Genomic DNA, 11,370 nt, shown 5'->3' with positions numbered 1-11,370 from the left:
GTTTTGCTATGACAATAAATAAAGCACAAGGACAAACATTAGATTATGTTGGTATTTATTTACGTGAACCAGTTTTTTCTCACGGTCAAGTATATGTTGCTTTGTCGAGAGCAAAAAGTTCCAATTGTATAAAAATATTAATCAGACCACCTACTTTAGATAATGATGATGATCAATCGACTTATAATATTGTGTACACTGAAATCATTCAAAAAGCTTTGTTATAAATATATTCTCGCTATCTTTATAGATCATAGTTTTCATCATTGAATCATCACGAATTCCACATGATGATCCCACAGAAAGATAACATATCTGGAGCATGGATAAGGTAATTCTTTATAATCTTTAATGAAATTGTTTATTACTATTGCTTATTCTATAATCTCGATAAGCTCAATACAATGAAAATATTCTAGAAGCATATGCATCTTCTTTAAACTCCTGTTAAATAAAATCATAGAAAATGAAGTAGAGGGAGTATTGTTTAGTCACATATGGATCGTGGTGTAATAGTAAATAGTAGAAAGTAAAAAAGCAGATTTCAAAGCTTAATACCAAACAAGTTTCACACATGGAATATGAAATTGGAAAAAGGGCTATGTTAAGCTTGTCTTTTCTTGGATCACGATTGTTCTTGGAAGACAAGATTCAACTTTTGCACAAATTAATAAAAAAAGTAGGATCAAGTTTATAGCCAACTATATCTACATGATTTTATTTGGTCAATTCTGTAGTATTCTTTTGAAAAGCGACATCTTTCATATAATTAGGACTATAGTGCTTTGTTCTGTTACTGATCTTGAAGTTTTTTTTGGGATAGTTTATTATCTTGAGCTTATATTATTAACTGCGATAGGAGTTATGTCACTGTAACTGGTCTTCAACATCCTAATGTGAAATATATTCATGCTTTGTAGGAGTCTTAAAACATAGAAGTTTATTTAGTTTAGTATTCTGGTGCGATTTGACTGATGAGTACGGTGCAATTTAACCTAATCTTTTAATTTTTCTTATTTTAGACTTTTCGTTATTCTATAATGATGAATTTAATGGTACGGTATAAAAAAACAAAATCAAATTACAACAATTATTATATTTAAACTAACAATATAATGCAATACGATACATACCAACCAACTGTTGAAATTTACTATTTTTTGGGTATGTGGATGTAGAAAACACATGGTGTATTTATCCTTCTGCTCTTCCCATGATTTCCGCTTGTATTGGTGCCTCTCAAACTAAAGAATTGACTATTACAGTGCTGGGTCCTACTAACAATATTGGTCGTATTACTGGCAAACAAGTAGCTTTGATTAAAAGTGTTAAAGGGTTTTTCATGCCACAAATTGCTTTATCACAGTCAATTCCACTGAGGTATTGCTTTTTCTCCAGAATTCTTTAGTCCCCGCGTTAAAATATTTGCCTTTTAGAAGCCTTCTTTCTTTTTGTACAAGTGTGCTGCATTGTTTATCGCTCCTGTCAGCATGTAGTACTATACTTGACACCTAAGTTGAGTGGACTCTTCACTTTCGATGCCGCATCTGTTGGATTCTCCAAAAATGCATTACTTTTGAAAAATTCGACACGTACTCATTGATATTTTTGGAGAGTCCAAGCAACATAATTTGCCAATGCTTTTCTTCTCTTTGATCATTTTGGAACAAACTTTTACACAAAAAGCGTTGGTGACAGTTTCTCATCTTTTTTTGGTTCCTTACTAGAAGGTATAAGAAGATTAAGTTCTCCACTATAAAACAACCACAACCCAATCTTATCTCAATACCAAACTCAGTTCTTGAACTATCCACTCTTAACTCAAAGAAAGCAAAAAAAGATATTAAGCTTTAACTTTCTATGTGTGTGTGAAAAAATGGCAGAAAACAAGAAAGAAGATGTTAAGCTTGTAGCTAACAAGTTCAGGGAAACACAACCATTGGGTACAACAGTACAAAGAACCACCACCAGCACCATTGTTTAAACCAGGGGAGTTGTCATCATGGTCCTTTTATAGAACAGGTATTGCTGAGTTCATCGCAACTTTCTTCTTCTTGTACATAACAATCTTCACTGTTATGAGACTTAAGAGATCTGATAGTTTGTGTTCATCAGTTGGTATCCAAGGTGTTGCTTGGGCTTTGGTTGAACGATCTTTGATTTCGTGTATTGTATTGCTGGTATCTCAGGTTAGTTTTTTTGGACTTTCTGTTTTTGCTGGTTCTTTCAGTTGTTATTATATTGCTAAAAATTGTAGCTTTGCTTACTTTTGTCAAATAAGTTTATACATTCTTGTTCGTTATTTAAAGAAGATTTATTTTTGGCCTTGTTTTAAAGAATCAAAATATGCTACTTGGTTTATTTAGTGTATGTTACTTGGACTTTTGGTGGTATGATCTTTGTTTTGTTGTGTTGTACTTCTGGTATCTCAGATTGGTGTATTAACTTTTGTATGACAAGAGTTTCATCTCCACTCTTGTATTTCATGTCTATTAATCATATTTAGTATTTGGTTTTCCGTTGTAAGTGGATGATATTAAGTCCATGACAGTTGAAGCTGTAACTTTTTATATACTTGTTCCTTCCAAGATTATTGGATGTATCATTGGGAAAAGTGATTCAATCGTTACATATCTCAAAAGGAAAGAAGCCCATCTGTGCGGATTTAAATGATGAACTTGCTGAAGTCTGTATTGCATAAGAGTCAATCACTTCAGAAGTTTTTTAGTTGCTTATTTTTATATTTTCTCAAGTGATTGAGCAATCTTTAAAACAAGTAGTTGTCTAGGGAAGTTAGTAGTGTAAGGGATGCCCTTATCTAGATTGTACTAAGGCTTAGAGATGATGTTATAAAAAATTGAGAAGGTAATCTTAATCCATATGCAGGTGCTGATTCTTATACGCTGGTGATACTGGTTTGTCATTGGCTCCAATGTTGCCCAATGATCCTCCATCAGGCAGTCACTATGGCATGAGTCACTCTCGCTGCATTTCTGCTTTCCCTGCATAACATAAAGTTTGATTTCCATTCTGTTGTCTATCTGGGTATTTCAAAGATGCTGTAAAGTGCGTCTTCCTTAGGACCTCTCATAGTATATTAAAAATAAGACTGATAAGAATGAATTTTTTATGCCTTACTCATAGAAATGTTTTCCTAATTCAATTGCCAGCTAACCTCATTCTTGCTATAAGATGATGAGTTTTTCTTGTGTTTACTCTGATAGCCGTGAGATTTGGCTTGTTTAGTTCATGTCCACATCTTGACTTCTGAAAGTGCAAGTAAAATGTAGACGCTCATGGTTGTGTTATGAGGGAGCTTATGTATGTTTTCCAGTTGAACTATTGGGCCTGTGCTGGCGCGGGTTAAACCACCTAGTACTATATAGAAGAGCCAGTGTTAGGAACGACCAAGGGCAAGTGAGAAATTTTACACTAATAAAAATCACTCTTTCCCATGCTCTAGAACCATCCATTTCTTTCTTTAGCCATTTCATAGATGACCCAACACTACTTTTCTCAAAGAAAAACTCAAAAACTCTTTTGTGTTCCCTTACCACCACCGATACCACCACCACCGAAACGACATTGTTCAGCTGAGTTCCGTTATGATCCGTTGAGTTATTCGTTGAATTTTGAAGATGAAGTGAACTTCACCAACTTCTTTTCTAGACTTCATCTTTTGTCGGTGATGGTGATGGAGCCGGCGACGGTGAAGGTAAAGCATGTGGGTATTGCTGCTGCGACTGGTTTATGAGTTGTAATGGTGGGTGGTTTTGTTTGTTTTCATTTTTTGTTATTTACGATTATTACCTCTTTATTATTTTTGTAATTTTTTACTTTTATGCAAATATGTTAAAAGTGTGGCCGAGTAAGAAAGTATGACACCCAGAGCCATCAGATAACAGGCCAAGAAGAAACATAATACTAATATTAGTGATTTTTGCTGATGATTTTTCTGTCCCAGATAATTATGGAAGTTTAAATATAAGTCGTATTTGACACAGGCGACTTTCAAAAGCTGTTGAACATATCATCAGATGATAAGATTCTGCCTACAACGTATGGTGAACTCAGGCCGCCTCGAGGGAAGCATCGTTTAAAGGTTGGCTGATTTACATCTTAAAGTAAAAGAGTTGATCTTTTTTTATCCATACCCAATTTGATAGCAGTTACTGAGAAGGATATGCCAAGCTAGAAGTTTCATTATTGCAGTGTTCGTTAATAATTTCTCAAGGATCAACTATTCTTAAATTTGTGCTGCAAGCAATTATGAAGTTCATTTGTTAAACTCGGTGGATTTGTTGTCATGTATTTTCCAACTACGAATCTTTGGCTATTATCTTAGAAATGAGTACTGGCATGAAATTACATGTAACACCCGTCTTCTATGATTTTGGACAGCGTGTTTATTAGGTTGATAATCTCAGATGATTCTTCTGCTTTTTGTATCTTAGACCTATTTACTTATTTATTATAGATTGTGGAATTCATTTCTGCGCTACTAAAAATTGGAAATGAAGTTGCAGAGGATAAATTGATCAGCTCTGAGATAATTGAGAGAATCCTGGATCTGTTTTTTGAGTAAGATTCTGCCTATGGTCCTATACTTTCGGACTCGGTGCACAAAAGTCATTGATCTTGCGTTCACTTTCTTACTTGTTTCTTCTTTGATGTTCTAACCAGTTGGATAATTGCTATATAGGTATGCATTTAACAATGCGTTGCATCATCACGTAAAGATCGAGTATAATAAACCCATGCTTGGAAAGTAGAAACAGTATCCTCGTCGATCATCTTTTTAAAGAGTGTAATTTGCTTGAAAAAATTCTTCAAACAAATAAACAGTCCACAGTGTCTGGCAGTGAAAGTCAGGGGATATTAGTGAAGTAACTGATTTCCTTCTCCTTGATGTTTATAAGTCTTGCAAATTTATGTGCTCTATTCTTTTTATAGCTGTCCCTACTTTTTTATGGAATATTATTATATTGAATAATAACCTTGTATTCTCATTGCTAATAATTTAAAATGTTTAATTGTTCTTTTCAACTGATGCAACCCACTTTTCCTGCTACTGCTAAACAAGCACCCCGAGTGGGTAACTTAGGGCATCTAACACGGATTGCTAACAAACTTGTTCAGTTGGGAAGCAATGACAATCGCATTCAAGGATATCTTGAGGTGAGTGCGATGATGATAACTTTAAATTTGTTTCTTATACATTTCATGGAAGTTTGATATTAAGGATTTTTAAGTCCACTTGCCAAAGGTTCTGAAGCTTTAAATGTTAGAACTTAAGAACCTTGGAAGCTTGCTTACCCATCAGTCTATTGTTCTGATATTTTCCTGTTGTGTGTATCTTTCTAGGGCCAGATGATGCCTGGTGCATCTTCGATGAAATTCAATGTTCTATAGGCGGAAGATAGTGTATTAGGACAAAACTCTATCATTGTTGAGATGTATATATAGAAGAAGAAGCTCTGCCTTATTTGCTATTTATTTCTTGCTGTGAAAATTTCCTGCACATGGAGATAGTTTGCCAAATACCAATCAATTCATTCTTGATGTAGGGACATCTGCTGCAATCCACTATGGAACTGGATCTATTTCTGAATATGTTCGTACTGACAACGTCAAAGTTGGCGATCTTGTTGTCAAAGATCAGGTAACTATTGAATGGAAGTGTTTTGGATCGACTTTGTGACTTTCTTTCTTAACTTTTTTCTTTGGAATAGACTTTATCGAGGCAACTCGAGAGCCAGGCATCACGTTTTTGGCAGCCAAGTTTGATGGCATTCTTGGACTTGGATCTACTTTGTGACTATCTTTACCTATTTTCTTATCATTCACTTGACATGTGTGCTTAATGTCTTTACATTTTCCAGTTAAGAATATTTCAACCTCAACTTGACTTACTGATTGAATTTAGGATGCAACAAAAGTCAATGACCAATGCATAATTCATGAAGTTTTCATACTTTGGTACCAATTTCTAAAAGTCATTGATTTACTCGCTATGTAAATTTTATGGTGATGGCTGGTGCTTATATTGATTTTATGTCCTTTTAGTAACTCTTATAGGAATATATCCAACACGTATGATGATAATGATAGTGGCATATATTTTGAGGCTTGTATTTTAATATTGATGAGATATTGACAGAAGATGCACAGAGGTTAGTAAGAAGGTTTAGTATAATTATTCAACGGATTAATCTCTTTGTTCAACTTAATTGATCTACGGAAGATTGGTGTTGATTTACTTCTCTGTTATGTATTTTAGATTCTATTCTTAGTTTCTTATTTTAAGTATACTCAGAAGCCTATCTAACATATCAAGTATTTAGTTATTTCAGTGTATTAAAAATTGTTTTGATCTTTTATATTGAATTTTGGGAATGATGCTTCTGAAAGTTTTAGTATTATATTTGTCGCATGCTTTGATTTTGTTTTGTGTGTTCAATTTAGAAAATAAAGGAAATGACCGAGCTATCTGCAATTTGAGTGCAGAAAGTTTTTGTCAAAAAGTTAGTGATCAAGTTTACAATCGATGATCCTGATTCTCATGTTAGTCAGTTCTCACTGTTGAGTTATTTGTGCTTGTGAAAAATAAAAAGTATGTCGTTTTATACCTAATGATCGTCGTAAAATGGAAGGAATTTTCCCTTCTGCTACTTGAGAGCCTAAGGAGAAGATGACCATCCAAAAAATAGCAAGGGGAGTGAATTTAGCTCTTTAGGGGAGGACGCAGCGTTCGTGCTCCAAATTGATGTGGAATATATCTTAGATTAATCAATTATAATTACCATTAGGTCGCTTTTAACCTGACGTGTTTAATTGGTTTTCTAAAGAGTGACTGAGCTTGTAGGAGTAAAAATGTCCATTACTTCACAACTTATGCAAAAGAAGTAGAGTTTATTACACTTCAATTTTAGGACAGGTGAATGTGGTGAAAATTTACACTAAATGGTGGATGAAAAAATATCGGGGCATTTTTCAGATTTACATGTTACATAGCTTACTTGTGCCTATGTTATCATCTAAAATAGGAACTATAGAATTGCCAATGAAAATCATTTTGATCTGATGGAGAAATTTTGCTTGCACTTTAAGACTGTCAACAGAATAGACATAGAACTTCTCCTTTTCTTTGTTTTGACATGCCCCTTCTTAAATTTGAAGTATCTGCAATCTTTCCCTGAGCCTTTATTTTTGCATCTGTCGTAACTCCAAGTAGTTCAACCAGTGGGAGCATTTGAAGCTTCTTGGCCGGTAAGCTAATAAGAAAGGGACCATGAGGTTCTTCATTATGTATGCAAGGTTTCACATTAGGAATTGTATTCATACTTCCAGAACTATAGTATGTCCACTCTATTGATTTCTTAATCTCCAAATGCATCAAACTTTTGAAATCTCTTGATATTTCCATTTGATTCAAATTGTATCATGTGGAGTTAGATGGTTGAAGTTTAATTACTTTCACTTTTGTGGATGCCTTTGCAATTATTGGAATACTTCTGTAGTACAATCTATTATGATAAAGTGTAAGTGGCCTAATGTAGGGTTGAAACACATGACAGAATTGGATTTATAGGACTCGAAAACATGGGATCAAGAATGGTCGATAGCTTGATTAAGGCTGGATATGAGGTCGCAGTACATGACATGTAATGCTTTCAACTTCATTCACTTATTTATAATCGCTTACACTGTAGAATCAATTACACTTTTTAATGTTACATAAGCAGAATTGAAAAGGGAAATGAGAAGTTGGAATGGTGTGAGAACAGTGAGATTTAGATCCACATCGCATGGAAAACTCTCACCGATACCACTAGGTTATAAGCGTAGTTGCTGTCACATCTTAGCATTGTTCCTTATGTAATTGGATATAAAGTAGCCATCTTTCAGGTATTTTGATGTAGCACAATGCGGAAAAGGGTGGTTGAGAATAGGAATCATTTTATATTGATTCTTTATTTCATTTGAAGGATTACTCAGGCACAAGCCAATTAATGTGACGTTTCTTTGACCTTGAGTTCATCAATTTGTATTTGTCCCAGAAATCAAGATGTTGTGAAGATGTTTTCGGACAAAGGCATTCTGATAGAAGACTCTTTTAAAAGTTGCAGAGACAAGTGATGTGGTTATTACAATGTTACTGTCATCAAACCATGTGAGATTTGCATACCATTTTTATAGCTCTTATTATATCTCACACAGGTTTGACACGCCCTTCCGTTTTCAAATTTCATCCCTTTAAGATGATCGCTTCGACTTGAGATTGAACAGGTCAGAGATTAACTTCTATTGATGGTTGTGCTAATCACTTTACGTGTAGTTTATGTCAGTAATTTGTTTTAATTAGTGGTAAGATGGAGACTTTGATAAAGCAAAGTTTTCTGTCGATTAGTAATATTCAACAGATCATGTAAGCTTTTCTAAACTGGTCGAGAAGGCTACTAAATCGGTTGTTCTTATCACAAGATCCTGATTTTAGTTGTGAGTTGTGTGTTATTCATAGATCAACAGAAACTATTTTATTTGATAAATTCAGGTATACCCGATGTTTACTATTCTAAAGGTGTCAAATATGTTTAATTGGTAGAGAAATTCAGGAGAACTTAGATGCATACATAATATTTGTGTGTATTACGGTGGAGAAAATAAGTCCTTTGAAGAAGTATTGTCATGACACCTAAAGTGGAAATTGTCTATGTAGATTTAAACAAATCATGTTCTTTGGATTAGAAGTCAAAATTGAGAAGAGGCGATTTAGTATTATGACACTGTTTTACCTTGTTGTAATGTCTATTTCGGAATTTGAGCATTGTTGGATGTTTTGATTAGTTTTATTTCATTACTTGTTTAGGGATTTTTACATTTATTTCCTTCTCATGAATAAGTTATCGGAGAGTTTTTGTTTTCTTCAGTTTTGGAGGAACTGAGAAACTTAGCTTCCAAATTTACTTACTAATGAGTTAATCAAACAAGTGAAGACCCATCCTTTTGTTGGAAAAAACTTACACGCCCCACATAAGTTTTAGATTCAGTTGATTGAAGGTAAGTTTTACACACAAGCTTTTGTTCATGAGTAAGGCCACTGGATCATGTTTTTGGTTGAATTGCTTATAGTCAGTTTGAATGAATATGGCATACCACTCTTGCGTAAACCTCAGCTTGATTATCAATGATCTTTTCATTTAGATAAGTAATTCTAATATGGTTTAACAAGTTCCAAAATGGATCACATACTCTAGACCGTACTCTAAACTAAAAGCAACATTCGAAATGGAACTTTTCCTCCTACGTTGTTCCATCTTTCTGTGACAAGTAACTTTAAGCTATGGTGCTCAAACTCTTCAAGAATGTCATCGGTGCTTGTCGGATTCTTCAAAATTAGTGCATTTTTTAAGGATCCAACACATGTGCAGCCATATTTTGGGGGAGTCCAAGCAAATTATATTCTAAGATGAGCAAAAATCTTTTGACTATATCTTGTTTAGTCATGTTCTTTACTCTGCGTAGTTCATGCAAATTCTACACTAAAAGGTAAGCGCGCATGACAGATGACCACTTTGTTGTAATTTCCGTGTTACAATTTGAATGCTTAATGACAACAAGCTAAAGAGAGAGAAGGGGTGTATTTTTGTTCTAGAAAGTTGTGTTTCTCATTTGGATAGTTTATTCATATTGTGTAGCAATTGGCTTTTTGGTTCTTATTAAAGAAACAGTTGCATAGAAATGAAAAATTCCATCTGAGGTCAACCAACATTAGAAAAACAAGAAAATAGTTGAATACACAACAATCAGAGAGTAAGGAACGAGGCTTGCTAAGCAAGTTATCAAATCTTACTTGACATTTGGTTTGACCGGTGTAATACCACGAGCATGTAAGTCGGCATCTTTGTTGTTGCAGTTACTATTGGCTTGTGGTTGCTGTTGTTGTTATACTGTGTTGTCTGAGTCTAACTGTGGCTGCTAAAAATATTGTAAGTGTAGAACATGGCAAATTTGTCTAAGAGGCAAGGCTGCTCAACATATGCTATGTCTATTGATTATTGATTTGTTTCTGCGATGATTGTCTCAGGTTGTTGCTTGTGGCTTTTACATTTGGTTTTCATCATATGGGATTTGAGTTTGTTAACATCTATGGGTGTCCATTGTATTAGTATTTCACAACAATTCAGCTACTTTGTCAATTGTCATTAGGTATGTAAATGTTTATCCAAAATTTTTAAAACAAAGACATACGTACAGTGTTACTAATGCTATCTACAATGTAACTCTTTCAATTTACAAATGAATTTTCATTCTGATACCATAATAGCGTACGTTATTCCAACTTTGCTTGTTCTGAACTAATTTAATCTTTAAGTCAAATTTAACAGATGTTTGATCATGAATGCTTGAGAGATTGATCACAGCAACAAAATGCATCTCCAATTGTAGAATTTATAAATATTATCTGTATCAATGTAAATAGACAACAATCACTATCATATGTGAATGTAAGAATCCAGTAGTATGTTATTCCCATGATTGTTTCCATCAACTGATCCAATCAAATGGGATACTCTCTTAATGTTACATCTTAATTTTATTCTACTATACCCATTGCGCCCGTGCCACATGGACATACCTATCTAGTAATATAGGAAGGCAATATAAGCATTTCATACTAGTATTCAGCACAATTCTAGAAGTCTCATCTCTTTGTAAGATTTAAAGTTTGGGCATTAATTTTTAATGACTAAACAAAATCTCTTTTAGTAAATGTCCATCATATCTCAAAGTTGTATAATGTCTCACGTGGATCCCATAGTTTTCTTCACAACTTTCTACAAATATTTTTTGTGAGTTTTAATACACAATACTCATTTTTATTTTTTTTATAAGTGGTAAATTTTCAATTTCATTTTATTCAAATGAAATGTCCACGGGTAAGTATGAATTAAAATTTTCCTTTGCATGTTTGGTTATAGTAAATTATTTAGTAGAGTAATAAAGAAATAAAAATATATATTACTTCCTTCATTTCAAAAAGAATGATCTATTTTAACTTGACATAGAGTATAAAAAATAAAAGAATTTTTTTGTATCTTGTGGTCATAAATTAAAGTTATGTCAAATATATCAAAATTTTCTTTTATCTTGTGGTTCTAAGCATGATACGCAAAGTATTGTCAAAAAAATAAAATTCATCCTTTTTTAAACAAACTAAAACGAAAAATAGGTCTTTATTTTTTAAATGGAGGGAGAAACAAACATCTACGAGTATTCATCTATCCACAGTTCACAACATTAAAAAATAATTTGAAGTTGAACTTTTTCAGGATGTCTAAAATAATTTTAAAACATAATTTGTTAAGC

General features: G+C 33.5%; 1 long non-coding RNA gene across 2 annotated transcripts; it reads left to right on the top strand.

Annotated features, from left to right (window-relative positions):
* The first annotated feature begins 337 nt into the window (after nucleotides 1-337).
* LOC107877969 lies at nucleotides 338-10,342 on the top strand. Of its 2 annotated transcripts, XR_007042898.1 has the most exons (9): nucleotides 338-1,380; nucleotides 1,884-2,022; nucleotides 2,116-2,189; nucleotides 2,887-4,102; nucleotides 4,478-4,581; nucleotides 4,703-5,178; nucleotides 5,568-5,662; nucleotides 7,578-7,664; nucleotides 8,061-10,342. It is a non-coding gene; the product is annotated as an uncharacterized LOC107877969 (long non-coding RNA). The 2 variants fall into 2 exon arrangements; XR_001676659.2 differs by having other exon boundaries at nucleotides 338-2,022; nucleotides 2,887-3,763; nucleotides 4,005-4,102; nucleotides 4,478-5,178.
* The last annotated feature ends 1,028 nt before the right edge of the window (nucleotides 10,343-11,370 follow it).

This window comes from Capsicum annuum, chromosome 7 (genome assembly GCF_002878395.1).
Source record: "Capsicum annuum cultivar UCD-10X-F1 chromosome 7, UCD10Xv1.1, whole genome shotgun sequence".
Lineage (NCBI taxonomy): Eukaryota > Viridiplantae > Streptophyta > Magnoliopsida > Solanales > Solanaceae > Capsicum > Capsicum annuum.
Note: the sequence above shows the minus strand (reverse complement) of the source record. Positions and strands in the feature narration are given on the sequence as shown.